Source organism: Vicugna pacos, chromosome 29 (assembly GCF_048564905.1).
Source record: "Vicugna pacos chromosome 29, VicPac4, whole genome shotgun sequence".
Lineage (NCBI taxonomy): Eukaryota > Metazoa > Chordata > Mammalia > Artiodactyla > Camelidae > Vicugna > Vicugna pacos.
Genome location: NC_133015.1, coordinates 14,554,359 through 14,580,265, shown reverse-complemented (window position 1 = coordinate 14,580,265; position 25,907 = coordinate 14,554,359). Strand labels below are relative to the sequence as shown.

At 37.1% G+C, this 25,907-nt stretch overlaps 1 protein-coding gene across 18 annotated transcripts in view; it reads right to left on the bottom strand.

Annotated features, from left to right (window-relative positions):
- NCOA2 (nuclear receptor coactivator 2) overlaps window positions 1-25,907 on the bottom strand; it is a 234,538-nt gene that overhangs the window by 138,018 nt on the left and 70,613 nt on the right. For 16 of the 18 annotated variants that reach the window (XM_072951834.1, XM_072951833.1, XM_031692238.2 and 13 more), the window contains one exon: window positions 12,466-12,522. The gene's annotated coding sequence lies outside the window, so the exon portion shown is untranslated. Of the gene's footprint in view, window positions 1-12,454; window positions 12,523-25,907 lie in introns of all 18 variants that reach the window. The other 2 variants (XM_072951828.1, XM_072951830.1) reach the window with 1 other exon arrangement.

Genomic DNA, 25,907 nt, shown 5'->3' with positions numbered 1-25,907 from the left:
TATGAAATTTGGCAGGTCGCTGGATTTATTTTTTCCCAACTGTAAAATCTCCTTCTCATAAATTCCATGATTCTTCAGTATCAGTAATGACAGTGTCAGCTGCTAGTGCTGAGTTTGGTACAATATTAAACTCAAGTGACAGGGTCCACTTCTGACGGGCAGTGACTGTCCAGAGTGATCCCAGTGTCCCAGTTTTCTAAAATCCTACTGCGCTCACTTTGTGTGTGTACACTGGGTGTGTGTTCACTTAAAACCGGATTTTCATTTTCATTACAGAAGGCCCCGCCTTGCAGAGCCAGGCACTGAGAACAGAAGTGGGGAAAGGGAGAGTCTACCCTCCGACACTCGGGTCCGTGTGGACTCAACTCCTGATCGACTTTTTTCCAGATCCAGTTTTTCCACTCAGGAACACGTTCTGTGATTCAATGCCAACTGCTACCTTTCTAACTCGGTTCATCCATGAAATTGAGAAAAGGCTTCTAGAGATGTTCTAGTGAAAAGATAGGAAACTAGCGGGGAATCTAAACTATGGCAGATACCAGAGCAGTTGTTTCAGGGATACACTACTTAAACTACATTGTCTCTTCTCCTCCAGCCCCAAAGCAGAAGTGTTTATTTGTAATGCCAAAATGATGCATTCCAAATGGTCACTCATGGTTTTTTAGATTAACTGCAGAGTCACAATGGAATTCTCTTTGTAATCTTTCAGATTTTGACATACTGAATCCACGAAAAATAAACAACTTGCCCAAGGTCTCAAAGCCACCAGTCTGGGACCACTCCAGCGAACTACTCAGTGACTCCTGTGCAAATCTGAGCCTGTGGCTTAACTTTTTATTTGCTATAGCATCTGCTAGAGCAATCAGTAAAAAAAAAAAAAAAAAAAAAGTATTAAAAGCCTTTATGTGGTCTGGCAAACACTCTAAATTAAAGACAACACCACTAAAATGGTATTTTCTGATAATATGTTAAAGTACAATATTTGTTTACTTTGGTGACAGTTTGAGTGATTTTTCTTTCTCTTTCACCCAAGCTTACTACAACAAATTCAGAAATAAGAATGTTCCAAAACACTCCTCTGGAATAAATGAGTGACAGCCAGCCCCTCCTTTTAAAAAATCACCCTCTCATCTCTTTAGAAGATGTCTGCCAATAATGACAACACCTCTTGACAACAGCAATGTACACTAGAAATTTGATGAGAGAGGCTGAAAAATACAAATGATTATTTGCTGGAGTTTAAAGGCAAGATGCTTAATCACTGTTCATACCTCTTTCCATGCTCTCACCCTCAGAATCTCTAGACTGTGCTCCTGGCTAACAATTTGTGCAAAGCCCTAGTTGGGAGCAAATTATAAGAATAAATATCCTCTTCTTTCTCTTTCTTTTCTTTCTTCTCCCCCAAGGAGAGGCTTGTCAGGGTAGAAGCAGAAGGAGGTGAAGAAGTGATCACAAAGGAAGCATATATTAAAAGAAAATTTAGTAGAAATACTCAGTGATTTTTCAAGAGGGAGAAATCCTAGGAAATTGATTTTTCAGGTGGTGACCCATCATTTTTTTAAGCATTTCTAGCTATTATTATATTCATTTCCTCTTAGAAGGTGAGAAAGGAAAAAATATAATGGGGAGGGACCTCAATTCTCTGGGCCACTGTATCCCATCTCCATTTTGTCTGTTACCAAATGCCTGGTCAGATTACTTGTGGTTAACTTGTGAGTACCATTTCTTAAGTGACTGTATGTATGTATGTATGAATGAATACATAATAATTTCAGCTGATTATTGAGCTGTTATTCAAGAAAGAAGCCTTGCCTCTACTCTCTGGCAATGTGAATTAAGACTTTCAAGTCTAAAAATAGATGAGAAATACCAGGAGGGAAAAAAAGAGAGAAAGGGTAGAGTATATGCCTGGATAACAGGTAGAGCTCAGCTGGGAACTGATGCTGAGATGCTGATCTGAAATTTTCAGCGCTGTAACTCAACCTAGACTAGAAACAAGAATTGGAGAGATGAGAAATAGAAGCAGATGATGAGGAGAGGGAGGAAAAGGAGAAAGATCAAAGCTTACTTTTAAAAATAATGTTCTACCTGCTAGGCATTGTTCTGAGTGCTTTATGTAAGTAATCTCAATACAACAAAACCACATAGCAGAAAAAGGACGAGTGTATTTGGGCGGTAGGGAGGTGGAATTTTAACCGGAAGTAGAGATTAGACTCGAGTTGATATCAAGAATAAAGGGCCCTCAGGGTGGCTTTACTTCAGTAAAACTGGACCCCTTTCTATTCTCTCTGTCTAATGTACCTGCAACTGACTACTTGTAACAAGCACATGTTCTCATAACACCCTTACATTACAGCATTAACCATTAACTATTTTTATACCTCTTCAACAAGAGGTGTTCTTCAATTAGAGAATATATCAGATATAATTTACTGAACTTTAGTAGGTAAATTAAAATCAGTTACAATCTACTCAGTACTTTGTATAAACCCAAGTGTTATGGTGCCTCCCTAACTATTTAGCAGGGGAATTTACAACCTAGCTGGGCTAGGTTTGGAATGTAGTAGCCACCATTAAGACCCTGCCTTCTCAAGACACTTTCAGCTAAGACTAACTTGCAGTTATTTTTCTGTCTTTGTGGCAACTGAGTCCATCAACAAAAGATATTCCTTATTTCTATTTCATTTGTAGCTAATTCTGTTGTAATGATCTAGCATACACAGTAGAGTTGTGGATTTCCTAGCAAGGTAACCACAAGGTCAAGAGTGTCAAGAGATGACAGCAATGGGCCCAGTGTCTCTTACCTTCCCACACTGTGGACCTGCTACGATACCTTATTTTACATCTGTTGTTACAGTGCTTTGTAATCCCATTTATGTAATTCAATGTTTGTTTTCCATTTCTCTTCTTACATAAAAGATGTGGGTGGAACAAAGGCCATATATATTGCTTCTGTACACCTAACACATTCCTATTTTGCCACATGCACAATAACTGCTCCAAAATGGATATAGGCTAAATACAAAAAGACCACCAGTTGGCTGGGGAATGAAAAGCAAATCAGGGCTTCACCTCATCAAGAAGTTTCATTGGCATCACTCACTAGAGGAGCCTAGGTTGTACTCCAAAGGGAACAGATTTAGGAAATACATAGCCCCAGGCTCGAATTCTAGAGCTACCTGCCTCACTATATGACACTGACTGATCTCTATGAGTCTTGGTGATTTTACCTATAAAATGCAACTAATTTCTCTCTCCCAAGATAGTTAGAATTTGATAAAATAACACGTATATAAGGAACATAGAATGTAAGTATGCAAGAAAAGCCTCCTTCTTAAAAACTCCTTTATGTTCTGAATTATAAAATATTTCCACATTTTATTTTAAAAGGACATGGTCAAGGCACTAACAGGGGGTATAGCAAACACATTTTTACTACTAACCATGAGTTACAATATAAATAAAGACTCAGAGTAAAAATTTTAGAGCTGGGTTTTAACCAGTGATTTAAGAAATAGCATGAATTATTAAAACACTGAAAGCATATGTCACAGAATTAACTATTATGTATATGCTTAAAAACAGCTTTAAAAGAAAAAAGGAAAATGGCAGCTGTGAAAAAAGTAAATTTGAGATGGAAAGTAATTAAAACCTCTTTTTATGTTCATGGTGAATACTGTTCATTATAGCACAAAAACTCATAAGCAACCAAAAACACTATGTACTGATTCTGGAGAGAATCTATGCTAAAAAAAAAAAAGAAAGAAAAACTAGGGGAAATCTGAGAGGGAGGGCAGCCTAGGTTTTTAACATTTTATAAAATGTAAATGCCATCTCTGTTCATTTAGATCATGATTGTCAAAAATATAATAGTCAACGTGAAATAGAAGCTGTACTTCAATATAAATTAAGCTTTTCTGTACAGCAATTGAGAGAATTCTCTAGTCACTCTTAGAAGTATAATTTTTAAAAAATAAAAACTGAAATTTGGTTTTGAATGAAACATTTTCTTTTCTTTGCGTGAAAGGGTCATAGGATTTCTTATTATGGGACGTCCAGGAGATTCCTTTTTAAGATTTTTCAAAAGAGGAAAACTTTTAAGGTTATTTTCAAAGAGAGGAACATGAAAAAGAAAGTGGGGTAGTCCCTTTTCCATCCTTTAAACAAAACCCATGTTAATAAAACATCTAAACACAAATCCCACTGAATGAATTATCTGTGTAACCTCATTTGAAACCAGAGAATAGCTTAACAGCATTTCTGTGACCTGCATTTCCCTTTATTAATTAATGTCAGATAATCCAACTTTTGACATATTTACAATTTGTAACTACAGTACAATTTAGCGACTTTGTGGGCCCGCAGACCCTCACGGGGAGGGAGGAGATAGCAAAATGCTAAGACTCATCACATCCTTACCCATACTCAGAAGTTCGCATGAAACTTTATTTTGAAATTACTTTTTTTGTTTATTTGGATGTTTTTCATGTTTTTTAAGAGAACAGACGTTCACAGGCAAACACTACCCATGACAGACTAGGTCTGAGCCCCAATTCTTCCTCTAACTAGCTACTTAAATTAGGTGCCCATCACTGGGTAAGTCACTGAACTCCTGCTGCCTTCATTTCTCCATCTCTAAAGTGTGATCATCACAGCAGCTACTTACTAGGTTTCCTTTAGGGGTTGTGTGATTATGAGAGAGCTTAGAACACGGCCCAGCACATAATAAGCACAATATACAAACTAGTGATTATAAATGATCTTCCAGTTCCAAGAACTTTCTATCACATTTGTACTATGATCTGTATTGCTGATACTTGCTTCCACATTCATGTCTCTGTAGTGAAACCATGCTGCTGACTGGCCTACAAACTAGGACATTTAATCAGATAGAACTAAACTGTACATTTAATTAAACACGTGATTTGTTTAAACACTTCCATCTTAATTCGTGTTCATGTCTTACTTTCTATCTGTTTGGGGTCCCCTCATGATTCTCAAGCTTTGGTAATATAGTACTGCTCTTTTAAATAAAACAAATGTGTGTATTTAATGACATAATGCCACAGAAAAGCTTCATGTGCATATATAGGTAGCAATAATGTTAGAAAATGTTCTGTGAACAAAACAGTGAAAAAACAAAACACTGGGATGCTACTCCACATAATGAAAATTTTTTTTAATGAAGTAGCATGCTTCTAATTCAATTTCCTTCACATCCTTGATTCACATCTTTTGAGCACTTCTGACAAAATTCATTTTGTAGTATCTGATGGGATCAGTTAATCAAGCTTCCTTTTCTGAGATAAGAATCATTTTCCTTGACCAGTCTAGAAGGTGGTGCAAAATGTCTCTGCAATTGTTACAAGATTCAATTAAAAGCAGATGAGCTGAAAGACACAAAGTCCTATTTCACTATACATTATGGCCCAGGATATAACATTTAAATGCTTTGAAAGTAAGAAGCGGTTTAGTCTCGACTTCAAATCAAAGAGAATTTACACACAATCAGAACATACTTCAATTCCTGACACAAAGAATTTACCCAGAGTTTTAAATTGATACAACACATGTAAAGGCCCAGAAGCATGTCTTGCCAAAAGTAATAGTCAACATTTGTTTTTCCTTTTCTCCGAAACCCTCAAGGTAACCTGTTTATCTCAACTTCAACACACTGTGAAAACTTTACCTCATGAAACCTTGCTGTAGTATATAGGCTAATGATTGGGTATGTTATTTTCATAATCAGCCCTTGAAATTTAGTAGGAAATAGGACCCTTAATGAACAGAGACCTCAGTAAAAGTAATGACTTAATTAAAAACACAGATGTAGAAATACCACAATAAACCAAAGATACCAAATTTATGGGAATATATAGATAATAAATAAATTTACTTTCTATCCCTGAAACAGGAAAGGGCTGAGAAGTGAGTAAGTCGAAGGTCCTGGGCCACCATAGCAGGGTGACCGTGGGGACGGTGGCCAGCACTGCAGGTAGCATCTGGCTCTGGTGATAAGCCACTGTGGTGTGAAAGGAGAAAGTTGGGGTTTTTCCTTTTAAAAATACGGAGGAAAAAAGTAAGAAGATGGTAGCCAATAAAGATTTTATGAAACTGTGAATATTCTGAAGGAACAACAACAATAAACATCTAACTTCTACATTAGAGAAAAAACTTTAAGTTCCAAAGCATCTAGCTTCAAAGAAAATCTAAAATCAAGATTCCACTGGGTTAATAAAACAATATCTACTATTGTATTAAATGAAACTCCTAAAACCAACCTAATCTGTCTTACAGATGTTAAATTTAAGTCAAAGGCATTTTACATATCCATTCCATTCAAATATAATAGCATGAGTAACCACCATATAGATTTCAATATACCTCATTCAAAAGTATCTTGTTATACCCTAGAGTGTGAAACATTTTATCTTATAACCTAGGAAACAGCTTACTTTCTGGACTGTAATAAAATTGCCCTATAAAAGGAAGAATTAGAAATAGAAGTCAAATAGCTTTTTTGGTGACAAAGAACTGAAAGAAACTGAGAAATAAAGTGTCTCCTCTGGCCCCTGCTCTGTCTATTCTAATAATTGAAGCCACCAACTCAGTAATTATGACACAGTTGTTTCCCCAAACACAGTTGTTTCTTCTCAGTGTTCGTGCAAGGCACAAGGCAGGTCTTCCACAAGCTCCCTGACTCACCTGCCCACTGCAGTCTGCCTGGCCCATCGCTCTCCTGCCTTTCAGTCCTTCTCCCTCTCAAGGAGGCACAACCACACTGGGCTCCACGTCCGCGGAACTGACCGCTAACAGACGCCCAGTCCTTTAGGTTCGGGCCACAAAACTTCAACTGTATGATTTCTGCTTATGAAATGCACGTAACTGGCACCTTTGCTTAAGGGAGGCAAAGTCCTCAAATTAATTAATTCTAAGTTAGTTCAGGACTTTTTTGAATACATTCGAAAGCAACAAAGGCAAATAATTCTGCAGACGATGGCACCACACCCTCAGCCTTGCAGGGGGAATGGACTTAAGAGAGCGTCCAAAACTGGTCTGTCTGCCTTCATTTATTCCATGTGGTTAAATTCCCCTTTAGCAGTCATTAAACGCTACGTGCTTCTTCCTCTCCCTTGGCTTTTTTTGGATGGGAAGGCAGACGTGTAGCTGAGACTAGATCAAAAAGTCTGTTTCCACTGATTGTCGACACCCATGAATCATTCATGAAGTAGCAAGCAATGCTCAGACAACCTAATGCATGGAATTAGGTTAAAATCACAATTTGCAAAATTTACTGTTAACTTCTGTGGTTTTGTAATTTTTCTGAGTCTCAAGCTAGCCCCAGAAGTCTCAATGGAAATATCTATATTCTAATGCCAAAGAATCACAGGTAGGGAAGGAAGGAGGGAAGGATATAAATTTTACAGATATAAATAATTTGATAAATAAATACTTAATTTATCCCTTACATCTAGATGTTGCAAACAGTTGGGAATGACATAAATGATTTGAACTTTAAAAAAACAAACGAAAAACTATGAGGTATTTCAAAATTGTAGAATAGATAAACAAGATTATACTGTATAGCACAGGGAAATAAATATACACAAAATCTTATGGTAGCTCACAGAGAAAAAAATGTGACAATGAGTGTGTATATGTCCATGTATGACTGAAAAATTGTGCTGAACATTGGAATTTGACACAACGTTGTAAAATGATTATAAGTCAATGAAAAATGTTTAAAAAAAGAAAAACTATGAGGTATTTAATGGAAGCAGCCTGATTTTATTTGCTATTTTATCTTTAAGGGAATTCTGGAAAGGCCAGCTGACTCGAATTCAACACCTAACTAGAAAATGACATTTATCTGCCTCTTTCCTTCCAGAGTGAACGTGAGCAGTATAGCCAGAACTCTTACTAACCCCAATCAAATGCCACGTGTCAGTTACCATGGTAGCACGACTGTGAAATTCTGCTCACCGCAGACCTTGTCCCTAAAGCTAACATTCTGCTGTCCAGGTAAGTAGAATATACAAGTTGCAACTGAAATCTAGAGGCCAATAACAAACAAACAAACAAAAGGCATGAGAGTATACATTTTATTAACAATCTGCACCCACTTCTCCCCACTCCCAAACATGCACACACCTGTCCTACAGCTCAGAAAGCAAAGCGGAAGAATCAGAGCCCACTCTTTCTCAGAAGATGCTGGTTCCAGTGCTACTTCCTCTAAGAACAAAAAAATCAGGTTCTGCCACGCTCCTGGTATGTTTTTCAGCGATGCACTATGCTTACATCACTTGCTGATCTGTACCTATGGAAACAGCAAAACCGCTATTCTAAATGGAGGCTGCCTGGACTCTGGCCAGTCTCAGCCTCACAAAACACAACACAACTACCTCATGAGGTGTGTACCTTCCCAGGAGCACACTTTGAAAGCCACAGTTAACTCCACGTAAATAAAATATTTACCTAAGAGAGAGAGCTTTTGTTGCTGTTGCCTACCTGACCTCTACTCACATGGACACAGATTAAGACTTTTAGTACATACAGACGTGTAATTCAGAAATCAACGCTCAGTTTTTGTTCTTTAAAAGAAAAATCAGAAAGCCAAAATTCAACGTGAAAATAACAAGCAAGGAAACACAGAGTTAAGCTTGCATTGATATTCCTTTTCCAGCTTAATAATTTCTGGTAGTTATTCTTTATATTTCCCATAGCACTTAACACAGGCTAGCACGATATAAATAATTAATATTCTGAAAGTACAGACAGTCAGAAGGAAGGAAAGAGGGACTGAAGGTAAAGGGAAGGAGGGAAGAAGAAGATGCTGAATGAATGTAGTTCTAGGGGGAAAATGAAGCCAATCTGTGTACGTGAATGTGCACCTTAAAAGGGAGGAAAGCAGAACAGTAAGAAGATTTAAAAAACTGGCTGTCATACAAATAGCTTCCAACTGTGGCTCTGTGTCAGTAACACGCACTGGAAGATCATTTCAACCTACGCGGAAGCCTGTTCCATCCTGAGGTCAGGAGCCCATTCCACATACAGAGAGCGGAGGGTTCCACCCCGGGGGCTAGGATTAGGATTCTAGTCTAAATAGCTAAATGACTTGAGGGCATTTTGTCAACTGTCAAACTATTTATTTTCCAAATCACAGTGCCTACCATGCTGATAGTCTGAAGGAAATACCACAAAAATAGCAATACAATTAAGTGTTCGCAGATTTTCGCCTAAAGCAAAATGTACATATTTAAATATTCTACATTTTTGTTTAGAATAACACTGATTTTCAGCGAACAGTGCTCAAAGCCTCAGATTTGTAGCTCAAATCAAGCTGCCCATCTTTGTGGGATTTTACACATTTGAGTTAAATCAGATTGCTAATCACAAATCTCACATCTATGAACAAAGAGGGAATTCAACATCCAACAAATATTCATTTGAAATGTACTTTCAACCTTTGCCATATTCAATATGGACATATTTTCTTCTATGTCTTGATATGCTTAATATAATTTTTAGTATTTAGAATTCAGTTATAACACCAAAATGTATTAGTACCACAAGAAGTATATTATGCTTTACTGTACTTTGGAGACCTTCTCTCTCCATATTAACGTTGAGGAGCTGAGCTCTACCTAGTAAGTATGAACAATTCTTTCCCCACCCATCCCACCCTGTCCTCTTACCCCAGATATTTCTAAAATAGAGAAAATAAACTTATAAATAAATCTAAAATACAGATATATGAATCCACAGTGCATTCAGTTTTCCACAGCAAAGGGAAAATTACATTTCAAGGCTATGCTGTCAATTAGATTTATCTAACATCTGCCCCTGTTTTGACTATCAGTTCGAAGAAAATTTTATTGGCTAACTTTGAAAATGCTTAAAATGTGAGGCTGAATGGAAATATTGATGTAGCAATAGATGAAACAGCACAGTTCAGTCTGTTAAATAAATGTTGTCTTGTTCAATTCAAACGACAGAATTCCCTTTCCGTATACTCAAATCTGGAATTGGCATTTTCACTCATAGATATAATCCTTTTTGAAAGTGTGATAAGTATACTTACTCATGTTTTCAAATCAAAATTTTAAGATATATTCAACAACACTGCCTTCAAGAATATTTTCTCCACAACATTATACACTTAAGACTCAAAGTATCTCCATATGATATGACCTACTCAGCCCTGAAAGAAAACTAAATAAGGAAAGCTGAAGTTCTACGTGAGCCAACCTTGCTCTACCTCAAAGCTACTGCAATTCATTTCTAAAATAATTTTTAAAAATTTCCCCGGAGGCATAAATTATTACAGCTTCCAAGAAAAGGGTTCTAGGTAATTCTATATTCACAGTATTTCACACAACCTGTTCTCTGTAGGAAAAGTGATTCATCCAACAAACCACAGATGCCACTCGTTTATTTACTTAGAAATAAAATTTCTAACATTGCAAAGGGTAAAGAATGCCAATTCATAGCATACCATGTTTATAATGGAAAAACTAATTCCAACAGCCTTCCCCCCAAAGCTGGGTATGCAATGAAAGTGCCGGCGCGGGCATTCAAGTTGTTCAGGTCTCCATTAAATTTCAAGTGAGTCATCGTGTTTCACAGTTTGAAATAAAGGTTAAAAGTTAAGACCTGCTAATGAAAAATATTAGAAAAATCATGTTTGATTCTAAAATTAATTTTGAAATCCTTAAATATGAATGAGATTTTCCTATGTTACCCCTATTGCCACAAATATGCTTGTATTCAGGGCTATTTACGCAGAAAACGGAACTCAGGGGTCAAGATCAAAGTCTTTGGAGTGGAAAACTGCCACTTACTAGATATGACCTTGGAGAAGTCACTTAACCTCTCTAAGCTTCAATTTCCTTATCTGTTATTCTGAAGATAACCAAAAGCTCTTATATAATGCCTGGCACACGGTAAGGGAGCCGTAAGTAACAGCTGCTGTAATTAGGGTTGTCAAAGGAATTTCTGCACTTGTAAATTAGATATGAATTAAGAAATGGCTGTGCAAATTCCTAAAATTTCACTTAAAAAAAAAACAAACCCAAAAACCTAAAGGTCAGACTCGGTTCTTTCTCTAAATGAAAAATCATGATGGCAGGAGAGATTAATGCCTGAAGAAGGTGAAATAGACCAAAAAACAAAACTCACAAGAAAACAAGAGACAAGAACCCAACAGCAGCAATTCACACCTTGGAACACTTAAAAACTGCCAAGAACACAAGGAAACAGGTGGTCAGCTTATGCATGCAGCTATCTTTGATAATGAATCCACACATCAATATGGAGGGCAGAAAAATGACCCCAAATTTTCCCCAATCTACAAAGAGGAAACGAAGTTAAATAAATTACATTTTTATGCAATGAAAGGTAGTGGGAAATTTTTAAGTTATTTGGTTTTCAGAGGTTAAAATTGGACAACTACCTTCAAATCTACTTTGCTCTCCTTAAGGGTATCACAAAACATATCCAGCACGGTAGCAGGATGGAGTAAGGAGGGGAGAAGCTCCCACACTTGCTTCAAGTTTACCCATCACTGGATTCTAAGACCCTTCTAGCGTAGTGACAAAGTAAATACAGAATTGGAAGCATTATCCTCTGAATTCTACCCTGATTAAGCACACTTGAGTACATAAAATATGTAACACAGGTAATTCCTCTGAACACTTAAGAGTTATATACTTTAAGTATCTGATATAAATTAATAGCATATTTAGAAATAAGTATAAGGAGCTATTTCTAGTTTGTATTAACAGATGCAGAGTTCAATGGCTGTGAATATAAATAAATTCATAATATTTACTACCCAATAATTACTGTAACAAAGATGTACTCAGTCTTACCTATGTAATAAGCACATCCTAAGGGTTAGAAATACTGTTTTTAACAAGACAAAAATGGCCCCAACATTCATGGAGCTTATATTCTAGTAGGGGAGACTATAAACAAGAATATATCACATGATCCAAACATTATGATAAAAGTACAGCAGGGCTGTGTGATAAGGAGTGACTGAGAAGCTATTTCAGACTGGTTGGACAAGAAAAGCTTGCTCATTAAATCTGCCCCTGTAAGACTGAAATTTGCTGCCAAAATCTAGCAGCCTATTCTTTTTTATTTACATATAAAAATAAATGTAAACACTTTGCCAAGCTATGAAATTACAGTTCCCCTCATCCAACTGGTAAATGTAAACTCTTCTCAAATAGACACTGATAAACAGATACGGTCATACGCTCATTTTACCTTCAAATATTATTTCCAACACATTCACAGAGAATTTTCATAATGAAACCAACACAAATATTCAACATTTTGGGGTTTTATTTACATTCATTTTACTTATATGTTATTTTGCTAAATTATAAACAGAGTAATTTTAAATGAATTTACTTAAAAACCAAAACACACCAATAGAAAAGCTTACTTTTAACTCACCTGTGCCTGTACACAGTGCAGAAGATCTATAAATTTGTGGCCAAATCCAAGAGAAATCTGCAATGTAAAGAAATGAACAAATATGAATTTTAAAAATGCTGAATCCTGTTACACTCACTAGAGTAGATGTGTTTTTTTTTACAACCAATATACAAGAAATACTCATTAATAACAAGTCTCCATTAAATTGCATGGTAAGTCAAGAAGGAGGTAAGTAATGTACTTGTCTTTGTACAAGCGAATGTAAAATATGTAAGGCCACATTTCAGTGTGAATTACGAAGTGTCTACCCTCATTTTGAGTTCCCACTATAATACTTAACTACGCTTTCTGGTAATTGCTTGTCTAGTCACTAGCACTAAAGGCGGAAAAAAAGTAGAGGCGGCCCGAGGCACCCATTTCCACACCACACTCACTCCTAGGGCTAGCCCAGCGCCCAGCACGCAGTCATACAGTACGCAGTAAATGTTTCCAGAATGAATGAATGAATAAACTCACAAACTGACCTTAGCCTGCTGCGATTTACAGTTTGCCTATATGGAATAGGGACGCTTGAAATTATTGAAATAAACATCTATGTCATAATTGTTTAAGGAAACATTCAAAAGTGAATAATTTGTCTCAAAAAAAGGTCCTGGGTAAGATGATGTAAAAATGATGCTATCTATGACAATTTGCAAGAGTAAGTGTGGGAAAAGACGAGGAAGAACTGAACATTTCCAATAATGAGGGCAACTGCTCACCACGTGTCTTCTGGGTGTGTATCTCTGAGAGCAAAAAGCATGGCTTTGAAGGACCCTGTCGTATTTTCTCTGATCCACACAAGAAACAATTCCACTACACCAAAGAAGTTTCCAAGATGCACAGTGAGGAATATGAATACAAAAAATATGTGCTTATAGTATTTTATATGTATTAATGTTTACCACTCTTGTGTATATTATGGACTCAAGAAAAACTGTCTGACTGCTAGTGGTAGTAGTATGTCTTTATTTTAAATATTATATACTACTAAATTTAATCAGCTTCAAGGAATGTTTTTATAACTGAGTTACTGTTTTTTTCCTTCAGGTGACAATAATCAGTAATAATTCACACTTTGATCCATTATCAAACTTAAAATAGTATTAAGTCTCTTAAGAGTCCTTTACTCTTTAGAATAATAAATAGAACCTAACAGTAGAAAAAAGCTCATTTTCCTAGGACACTAGAAAAATCTGATTTCATAATCTGAGAGGTCTAAAGGGGAAAGAAACGGGAAAAAAATGCATTTTGATTTTTACCACGACTTTATCAGTCTGGAGATCATCATCATATGTAATGAAATGTAGCTAGAGTATTACGCAGAGATGATTCACGAAAAACAAAAGGAAATCTGTATGCAAATAAGAAGTTATCACAGTAAATAAAATGAATGGATTCTCCTCAAGTAGCAGTCCGTGAGCAGAGTGCAGTAAACTGTTACGTAATGGGAGCCATCAATCCTCCCCACACTGCTGGGGTAAAGGTACTCGTTGTGCCAGCCAAATTAAGCCCATTCTGATTCCATACCAACAACTCATCTGCTCAAGGACATCACACTCGGCAACAGTTAAGAGCTAAAACTGGTGATGTTAGTAGGAATGATGATATTAAACAATTACTGCTTGATCTATACCACTTGGAAAGTTTTTTTTATTAATATGCTAATATAATATGAGGGGAAAGTGTTAATGAATCTAAGCTAAAGACAGACGTATAAGGACATGAAGACAGAAGATGTGAATAATTTCCATGGTATAGTGTAATATCTTGGTGTAACATTTTAAACAAGAATTAAGTAAAATACTTACAGAATTACAAAATGTTTTAGAAGCCACTAAGGTAAGATAATGGCTATTTAAAGCAATAGTACGGGCAATGATAACCCTATAATAAATCAATATCCCACTACTCTTTTTTTGTTTTATTTTTTGATTGAAGCATAGTTGATTTAGAATGTTAGTTTCAGGTGTACAGCACAGCGGTTCAGTGCCACTGCTCTTCTACCAGTCCTGATAGTTTTCATGAGGCTACTTCAGAAGTTTCAAGGGAAGGAGGAGGAAATGTCTTTCCTTTTGTCATTCTGCCAGGCCCAGGGCAGAGTGACAGAAGGAAAGGCAGGAACCTTGCAAGAAAAGGCAAAGGGATATATGTTACCCTTTTCTCTCTGACCACCACTACTGTTGCCACTATATAAACTAAAAATATAAACCTCCTCTCCACAAAGGAATAGGTCACTATGAGGAGGCCAGGCTGCACAGAGCAGTGGAAAGAAGCTAGGGTTAAGAGAGGTTTCAAAAACCAGCCTTATCGTGTAAATATTACTAAATCCCTAGCAGCCGCTTAGTGACTATTGTGGACTCAGCTATAAAATCAGGATACCACCGTCCTCTCTGCAGTACCTTGGAAGTATTAAATGAGATAGTAACAGAAAGCACCTGGTACATAGTAGGTATTATACACAATTATGCCAAGTATGATGCTGGGAAATGCTGCTAGCTGTGACAGGTAACCCAATCAATCCCCAAGCAGAACTGATTCTCCCCCAGATGTCTTAATAGCTTTAACTATCTGCACATTACCGCCCAGAGAGACTGATGGAAAATTTCTGAACAGGGGGCTAACTTTAAGATTACATCAAAAGTTGAAACATAGTACCTGATTTCAAAATCTTACTATAAAGTTACAATAAAACAGTGGGTTATTGGCATAGGGATAAACAACAGAAGAAAACAGAGTCCAAAACCAGGCCCACGTAGTTATATCAATTCATATTCAACCAAGGTGGCGAGGTAATTCAATGAGGAAAGGGCAGTCTTTTCAAAAAGTGGTACCAAAGACTGGTTATACATATGGAGGGGGGAAAGAACCTTAGCCTTTACCTTGTACTATGTACAAAACTTGACTCAAAATGGTAAGATCATAGATCTAAAATTAAGAACTGAAACTACAAACCTTGTAAAAGAAAGCACTTGAAGAAAATTACTGTGGATTAGGCAAAAAAATTTTTTTTAGGTATGACACCAAATGTATAAAAGAAAAAAGACTTAAAAAGACCATAAAAAGAAAAAAAAGAAACTGAAATATTTTAAAATTAAAGCTTCTGCTCTTCAAAAGACATAATTTAAAAAATGAAAACAAAAGCCACAGGTTGAAAGAAAATATTGGCAAAATAATTATCTGATAAAGTACATGTATTTAGAATATATAAAGAGCAAAGTAATTGTCTAATAGAGGACGGCTATAGAATATCTAAAGGACTCTTTTTACAATAATAAAGCAAACAATTCAACTTTTTTAAATGAGTGAACTATCTGAAGACATTTTATATCCATCCTGGGGAATCTACACAGAAAAGTACTGAACGCCATTAGTCATTAGGAAAATGGAAGTTGAAACCAACACGAAATACTGCAGCCTATCCAGCCAAGTATCTAAAGTGTGGACAAGAACGTGGAGAAACTAGAATCCTCGCATCGCGTCCCTTGCTGCTGGGAAAGCACAATGGTACAGCCGTTTTGGGAACGGCTGATAAGTTTCTCATCATATAACCCAACACTTTCACACCAAAGTGTGTCTTCATTTCTCTTGAAGACAGACGACCATACACAGAGTTATACGTGAACGGACCTAGCAGTTAGGCTCAGAACATCCAAAACCTGGAAACAGTTCAAAAGTTTATCAGTTGGAAAGTGGAGTTTTCAGAATGTGGTACAGTCATACAATGTAATATCACCCAACAATAAAAAAGGGACGGATCACTGACATAACGCAACAGCATGAACGAACTTCAAAGGCACTGAACTAAATGAAAGAAGCCAAACACAAAGACAGAATATTGTATGACTCCGTTTATTTGAAATTTCTAGAAAAAGTAAAACTACAGAGGCAGAAAACAGATCAGAGGTAGACCTGGGTCAGGGAATGCAAGTGGAGACTGACTGAAAATGGACATGATGGGGCTGACAGAATTGTTCTAAAACTGGATTGCAGTGACGCTAAAGAAAAATGCGTAAGAAATGAGACAACAACATTGTAAACCAACTATACTTGAATAAAAAAGATACATAAAATGAAAAAAGAAACAAGACACAAAGCTGTATAAATTTACTAAAAGTCTTCTTTTAATACACTGAAAATGGATGTTTTATGGTAAGCAAATTATACCTCAATTTTTTTAAAGCCAAAAAAAATTTTAAATGATTTTTTTTAAAAGGTACCCCTGTGCCCCTGCTCTCTCTTCCCATGTGATAGCTAAGGTTACAGTGTGAGTAAAGGGATCCAAGGATTAAAAGTAGTTCTAGGAGCAAAAGGTGAGGTGAACATTTTCCAAGCAGAGGATCAGTAAGCAGAAGCAACACATCATTACTTTGAGGCAAAAAATTTTTTAAAAAATCAGTACTAAGCCTACATCACACATAAAAAGATTACCGGCCACATTAAAGCTATAGATTGATGATTTTTCTAAAGGCAGAGGAGGGTTAGGAGGAGATATGCTCCATATTTTGTTTTATTGGTTTTTTAAAATTATTTTTTAAATGAATAGTTAGGAACAGAGCCAGAGGAAGCAAGTAAGCTGGGAAGAAAATGAAGTGGCAGCTGTGACACTAGCTACAAGAGCACTCTGTGACTACCAGCGAGGGAGGGGCCACATTTTGCTCTTTTGTTTTAACACTCCCACCACCACCAACAACCAGCATTCACTGAATGTGAATTCTGTGCGAGCCCTGGGCAGAGGGTTTTATACGCGTTACCTAATTTAATCTTCCTAACAACCCTATGAGGGAGGCACTGCAACTATCACCACTATTTTGGAGATTCAGAAACTTCACTGAGAAGCGAAGCACTTCGTTCAAGGCCACAGAGCTGATGTGCCAGCAAAGCCTGAATTCAAACCCAGAGTCTGATGGCTGAGTCCAAGCATGCTCTGACCCAGTAGGCTGCTACAGAAGTTTTGACAATGCTATCATTTTTGCCAGCTTGATTTGAAAAAGACTGTAAAATATGTGACCAGCTTGGAAACTGCTTTCTTGAGTTTCGGGTATGGTACAACCAAGAGCAGCGTATCCCCCACGTCATCCACCCCAGCTGGCATTGCTAATAAATCCTGATGTCACTGTTCCCTGACTGAAAGGGAGCCTCCCAACCTTCTCAAAGTTGCCACCAATTAAAGGAATCCATCAGCCAATACATCAGTGTTAGTATGAGAATGAAAATACATTTCCCAACTGTAACAACTACCTCGATTTTTGATGGAGAGCAGCGTACATGGCACATGTTGTTGGCACAAGATGACTAACCAGAGGGAACCGCACAACCACCATACATCATGTCCCAACAGAGTCCTGTTACTGGTCTTGTTACTTAGCCAGCACCAGTCCAGTCATCAAGCCAGTCAGACAGGTTGATAGAAATGCAGAGAACATATGGGGAAAGGAAGGAAACTCTAGAAGTGCTACTCAGAGTATTTCTCAACAGTTCTAGCCCAGCACATCTGAACAGACACCCACCAGAACGCATGGACCCATAACGCATGATTAATACAGCAATTAATTTTTCCACTTTTTGCTTAAAAGCACAAAAACTCCCAAACAACTGAACCTAAAATGCACCTTTAACTTAGAATGTTTCAAATCATATCACAGCAAGAGGAAAGTCATACTTTCAAGGCTTAACTTTAAGAACTACTCCAGATTATTGAACAGGACATTGTATTTTTCTTTGATACATATTACATATTTTACATAATATAAAAATGCCCTAAAATATATTTTCATATTTTAATAAAATATTAAAATCCCGAAGTTGCTGCGTTGCAAAAGTCTTAATAATGTGCACTCCATATGCAAGGAAAAATTATTTCCCAGTTATTAAGTTAACAGTGCTAAAAATAAGATCTAGACTACAGAAGAATAATTTATAAGCTAACTGATTAATTTGCATGTATACTTCAGACAAGCTCATGTTTTCTTTCTTTGTTTAAAGGGTTCTACCTCCAGTGAAGACATTAACCCCCAACTCTTTAAGAAGCAATTTTCATTTTCTAGTTTTTTTCAAGAGGTCAGTGGTATCCTATCAAGACCCCCTTAAAATAATATTTAGCTCTTAAAACTTATGTATAAACATTAATTAATTCACCTTCTAATTATTCTTCCAACTATTCTTTCTGCCTATCATAGATAAAGCTATAACTTAACTCACTCAGAGAAACCTTCAGTTTTCTAAAACTGGTGCTTAAATTTAATTGAAAGTCAATCTTAAGGTGTCCTTTTGTTATTTTAATTCAAATTAATAAAATGCTTCAAAAAGTACAATTAATCATAAGTTAAATAAGAGGAGATTAAAGCCGATTAAAAAATGGGCAGAGGACCTAAACAGACATTTTTCCAAAGACATACAGATGGCCAACAGGTACATAAAAAGATGCTCAACATCACTAACCATCAGAGAACTGCAAATCAAAACCACAATGAGGTGTCACCTCACACCTGTCAGAATTTCTATCATCAAAAAGACCACAAATAAATGTTGGCAAAGATGAGAAGAAAAGGGAACCCTTGTACACTGTTGCTGGGAATGTAAACTGCAAAACAGTATAAAAGTTCCTCCAAAAAAACTAAAAATAGAACTACCATATGACCCAGCAATTCCACTGTTGAGTATATATCTGGGGGGGGGGGCCCAAAAACACAAATTAAAAGAGCTATGAGCTCGTTGCACCAGTGTTCAAGCAGCATTACTTAAAACTGCCAAGATATGGAAACAACTTAAGTGTCCACCAACAGATGACTGGATAAAAATGTAGTGTATATATACAATGGAATACTACTCAGTCATAAGAAAGAATGCAATTTTGCCATTTGCAGCAACACAGATGTACTTGGAGGGTATAGATGGACTTGGTAAAATAAGTCAGACAGAGGAAGACAAACACTATATGCAACTATCATAAAACAGTAACTGCCAAAGAGTAATATTCTTGCACAGAGACAGACCTAGAAGAAAAATTAATCTCATACGTAGTTGAATGTACATGGCTCAAATTTGAGAGAGGAGTAAAGATACTAAATTTGGAGTCACTAACCTGAAAATAGTATTTAAATCCATAGAACTGGTTAAGATATCTTAGGGAGAAGAGATAACAGAGAGCTGGGAGCTGGAATTAAACCCAAAGGAACTCCTACTTTAAAAAATTATGTAGAAAAGGAACTAGCCAAAGAGAATGAGAAGAAATTACCTAAGAGGCAGGAAGAAGACAAGCAAAGACAAGTACTATAGAATCTGAGATGGAGAGTTCCATGGAGAGGGGAGACACCATTCAATGCTCAGTAGTGAAAATTACACAGTTTCTACTTGATTTGGCAAGCAGAAATTGCTCATAACCTTCCTCAGAAGAGTTTCATCGACTGGAGAAAAGTTAAGGTGTTGACAAATGAATACAAAATAAGGATCTGAAGACAGCACATGCAAATGATCACCATCATGATTACCTTATCTCAACTTTATCTTCTTCTGTAGACTGGGAGCTTCTGGAGGGCAAGGGTAAGGTTTTATCCACCTTTGACTAAGAAGACAATCTGCTGTTGGACTAAAGATTTTTAAATAACGCTCCTACAAAAGTCCTGGAGCTTTAATTAGGGTGCTCAGCCCCCAAATTCATACAATAATAGTCTTTAATAGAATTAGAGGAGAGCAAAGAAACAGTAAGTTATTGAGCAGAACTTAATCTTTCTTAAACAGAAACAAAAGACTCAGGGATGACCCCTACCAAGACTAGAACATGCCAACCGGACAACCAATCAGAAATTAAAGGCAGACCCCCAAAAAACTAGGAGTAGAATTTTAACTGCTTTTGGTCCCAGTAATGTAAATAATTTTGCCCTTAATGTTCCCATTTATTCTCCTTGAAATGAAAACAGGTTTACTGTATATACTAGAATAGTAGAGGATTTCCGTAAATTATCAATTTATTTCTTATAATAAACCATTGAGAGGAAATGTCTACCTTTCTCAATAAAATAAAATATATACCCTGCAAATGTTAACAACTGAGAGAAAAAATCTACTTAGGGAGAAAGAATAAGGCTGTGAACTCCTCTCTGAAACCGACCCTAATTAATGCTGTAGTGACTACTCTAGCTGATAGAAAATGAGCCTAGAAGCCTCTCCTCATATCCCCGAGTACAAGGCAGACAAGCCTGTATAATTACCTCAAGACTCTGGGTAACAAAAGGAGGTGAATCAAAAGTAACATTAAAACTATATGATCTGTCGACATAGGATGGGGTAGTCTGTAAGCCCCGATACCTAGCAGTACCCTCAAAACTAGTATCACAAGGACTGGCACAGACCTTCTGTCCACCAAAGCTCCCCTTCTGAGTTTCTCTTTCCTCCCTGAGGACCAGCCTCTTCCCCAAATGACTGGGCCTGCCAATTCTCACCCCCTACAGGGAGGCCAGGCCGCAGCTTTCAACTGGGTATAACCACACTAAGATAGTCACCATCTCAACATAATACAGGGTACATTCTTTAAATTTGAAGGAAAGAAAAGAAAGAAAGAAAGCCTACACTCAATATGAAAGAAGGTAGGAGAACGTCTTCTTAAAAAGGAAGATATTACAAAATACCCACTGTATAGCCAAGAAGAGGTAACACAACTTGTCTAAAGTCAAAGATATTAAACCCTCGTCCACCTGACTCCAGGCCCACGTTCCTACCACTCTGACTGCTGGCTAGGCAGCTCTGATCCGCTGAAAACAAAAAAATAGAGCAAGCACCGAAACAATGGTGTTTTTCTTCCAAGCTGAAAACGGCTCACATGTGTGGATAATGTTTGTTCACAGTTGTAGTTTTATATCACAGATAAGTTTTCTTCCCCTTTGGGTAAAATTACAATTTTATGTGATATAATTAAGTGTAGCAATATTTTATAGAGTTCCACAAAGAATATGGTATTCCAAAAATGAGCCCTGGACTACTAGGAGAAAATCACTGCAACTTACTAAGCGGAAAACGGAGAGCTTCACCTTGGAGTTTCGTTAGTACCTACCTAGCCCAATTTGCGCACGCGCTCTCTCTCTCTATGTGACTTCACTGAGGCAAATCATGGGTCCAACTGTGACTCAGAAGAATTATTACCAAAAAAGATACTTCATCATAAACTGGATTCATTGCGTGAACCTACAGTTTCCCATTTTGTTAAAAAACTTAAAATGCAATTTTTCATTTTACTGTGTCTAGGTTTTGACAAAAACATGGAGGAACAATGGAGAAAACTGGATCCTGTGGCAAAAACACCATTTTGCATCAAAATTTAGGTCTGGAAGAATCCTGGAAATAATCTATCATAACTACTCAGTTTTCCAAGATGGAAGACTGAGGCTCAAAGAGATCAGTACCTCTCCTGACAACGACAGGACTGCCGCTCACCAATGGAGTTTCTGTGAACCCAGAAACAAATATTATCCTAGAAAAGCTGGCCTTGCCATCATGTCTTAACTGTCTGCTACAGAAATCATCATCAAATGCGTGTCTACTTTCCCACCACAGAAGGGCACCAAGCACACTGAAAGGTATGAGAGGCTTGTAACTTAGTTGTGAATCTAGAATTTAAGGTTAAAATACCTAACCACACAAAACACAAACAGAACTTGGAAGATCTGCAAATGATTGGTCTAAGTGCAAAACATACAGAACAACAAGGAGAGCCACCTTGTGTTGTTGTGTATCAGGTGTCAGTTACTCTGATACAGATTTCACGAGCATTGCTTTTAATATTTTCCATAAACAGGCACCTATCAATTCTATTTCGCAGATAAGGAAAGTGCAAGTCAGAGAAGTTAAGTGATTTCCTCGAGGAAAAGCAAGAGGAAGAACCACATGTGGAATCGAGGTCTTTCTGAATCAAGACTTCCACCCTAGCCCTGCTGTCTCTACCCCTGCTCCTCCTGCCAGGCTCCACTCCTCCACACCCTCTAGCCCACCCACCTCCTTATTCTCCCCAGAAGAAAAGAGCTGGTATCAAGAAGATGCTTTCTAACAACCAGCTACTACAAAAACAGCCCCAAGCATCAATTCACCCAATGAATTCACCCAATACAACCCAACAAATTGCCCTAAAATGTTTCACTAACAAGATTATTCAGTTACTGGCTTGTTGTGCTTCTCTAAGCAAAGAAAATGGAAGAAGTGCTACAATACTGTAGGGTCAAGACAGAGGTGAAGGCAAAAATTTAAAGGCTGTGACAAAATGGGGACTTAATCTGACATGAGGAATTGCATTAAAAAAAAAAAATAAAACAAGTCTAAACCCTAAGTGGGGAGACAGCTAGGAAAACAACCTATTGGAGCTGAATTTTTTCTCAAGACCAAGAATGTATATAAATGTCCAGGAAATGCCCATAAAATTTTCTAATATCGTATTTTCACTCCGATGACAATCTAAAATTATTTAACACAGGGATATCACCAATTACACATATAGCTGATTGCCTCCTGCCATTTAATTTCAGTCCTTGGATTTGTGTTTATGATTGGATTAGGGACTAGTATTATTTTACTATCTTTGATATCAAATCTTAAGGAGCAAAGTTTTCAATAAATTCAAGGAAAGAAAAAAAATGGGGGAGATGAGAGGCATCGCCACACCACTAATTGTAGTATATGCTGAACTCGATGGAACCTGAGCCCCGCAGTTGTAAATAGCATGTCTGTCACAGCCACACAACACTGCATGGTGCTGATAAGTTAAATCTCATTGATTTGGTAGTTTTATTTATATTTAGTTAGTAAATCTGATTTTGTTTTATACGTTCTCCCTCTCTCTCTCTCTCTTTTCCCATCTCTCTCTCCCTCCCTCCCTCTAGGCAGTCACCTCAGCACTGAGAAGTAGACATTTTGCTGACCATCCTAGAATAAACCACAGCCTAAAGAGGATAATCATAATGATGACAATAATACATAAAGAACAGAGCTGTGGAAGACTAATGATGGCAATGAACTCTTTGATACTCCTCCCACTGAAAAATGAAGTTTAACTGCCCTTCCCTTGAAACTGGAGTGGCTTTAATGATTGACTGGACCGAAAGGTGGCAGAAGTGATATTCTGGGGCTTTGGAGCCTTGAATCTCCAGCCTGAAACCCTTTGTCTTACAATCTGGAAGCCACTGTACTGTAAGTAAACCAAACCTCACCATGTGAAGAGGCCATATAAAAAAGAGATGCCCAGCCAGCTCCATGCTGTGCTAGCCCATAACAGTTTCTCATCATCCCAGCTGAGACTCCAGACGTCGCAGAGCAGACACAAGCCATCCCTGCCATGCCCTGTCCAAATTCCTAATCCACAGAATGATGAGAAAATAATAAATTATCGTTTTAAGTAACAGATAACCAGAATAAAAACTAATCCCTTTTTAATAAATACTAATAAGGACTTTAAAGCAAAAATTAAAATGTCTCAGGCAGACTAGCTGTAAATCAGAACGACATCAGACACAAAAGAGGATTATGATGCATAAAGATAAATATAAATCTATTCACTCACTTATCCAGTAAATATTTATAATACCAGGATCTGTAAACAAGGATATACACAGGCTCTGGAGATGATTGGAAAAAAAAAAAAAAGCCCAGACTTCAAGGAGCTTAGAAAGTATTATGTATCTAGTGTCTCCCTGTGTTATTTTTTATTGTTCTGCACAAAAAATAACAGAATGAACAATTCAGATCAAATCAAAATGCAGACGGATCTCATAAAGTGACCCAAGATTTGAGTTCCTCTGTGAGAAGGAAGTGAAGATGGAATCCAAACCCCACAAAAGGTCATTTGTAGTATCTAAACATGCTTAACTGTAGCACAATCGAATGCTGGGGTTCTCACTTTAGACTATAAATTCAAGGCATGCGTAACTAATCCTTTTTATTTTTTCTTCATAAAGTATCAGGTTAAAGAAACTTTTAAAGATATGATTACAAATAGGCCGAGCAGACCTTTGCTGCTTTAGTGCAGTCAAGGTCTGGGCACCCAGAACGGGCCAAGCAAGTAAGGTCAGCAGCGAGCTGCTGTTTTAACAAGATTTATTTCTGTCTAGGTGTGTGACAGTTTAAACAAACAGACTTACTATATTCCAGTGACTAAAATAATTTTAACTGCCTCTTTTATTAAAGCATAGACAATTTAACCTTTCATAATATTATTCTCCGGATTCTAAAATTATTCACACTTTTCCTATTTGCAGTGTTTCTCTATTCAAATTTCACATGAAGTCAAAAAGAACACAAATAGAGAAAATTTTTCTCTCAGGCATTTTTAAATACAGGAAAACGTTTGATCTCACACTGTAAAAGAATAAAATGGTAAATAAGTATGCTCATGGCCTCTTGGGCAAGAGACCACACAGTATGTCTCAAAATCACCAGCACCTAGTACAAGGCCTCTGCACAAAGTACTCGGCAAATGTGTGTTGACTGATAACACGTTTATTTCTTACTCATTTTTCAAGTGTGGCCAATAAAAATAAGCAGTGCTATTTTCTGTCTTAGTAAGTACCTGAGGCAAAGAAAAAAGGATAACATTTTCAAAAGCGGTCATCGAGAAATATATCTTCTCATTCTTTTTCTCCAAAACATTGGGGGGGAGGGAGTTAACAAATTCTCCATGCTCTAAATGCCAAAACAGTAAATAAAGATCAGTAGCAATAAAACAGGAACCCAAATTATAAACGGCCTTGGTTTATCTTTGCTCTCATAATTTCAGTTTTAGCACATTACATGGTAATTTGTCAGAATTTTTTTAAAACATGACACAGAAGAAAAAAAATTCTCATTACTAAAAAGTAACTCATCAATATTTTATCTAAAATATACTATAAAAGTCAAAACAGAGTCCTGAACAATAACATAATTAGGAACTTAAAAATGATAATACTAACATTGCATTATAGAAAGCAATCTGGGAGGAAGATATACAAGAGTATCTGACAACAGGTAGCTGGTTGTCCCCGCTTCCAGACTGGTCTGAGGCCAGCACAGCGTTGGAGCGCGGGTCAGGGGACCTGGCCGTCTGGTCTCCGGTTAAGACCCAAGGCCAGTCACTTATCTCTAGGTCTCAGTTTCCTCAATGACAAAAAGAGAGAGTGGCACAATTATCTGCTTCAACTCTAAAAAAGTCTACCCACCTCAAATATAGAGCCATTAGTCCAAATAAATAAAGCTTTAAAACACTTGCATCTTCCACTTGCTGAGGCACAATTATTTCCCTAATCTTACAGATAATCTACAGATAGATTCTTTTCCTCTTATTTTATCTTTACGATGATTCTGGGAGGAAATACAGACTGAGTCTGTAATTATTACGTGCCTTAAGCAAATGTCAAGAGGGAGCCTCAGTGAGTTTATGTGATTTGATTAAAGTCATTCAGCCG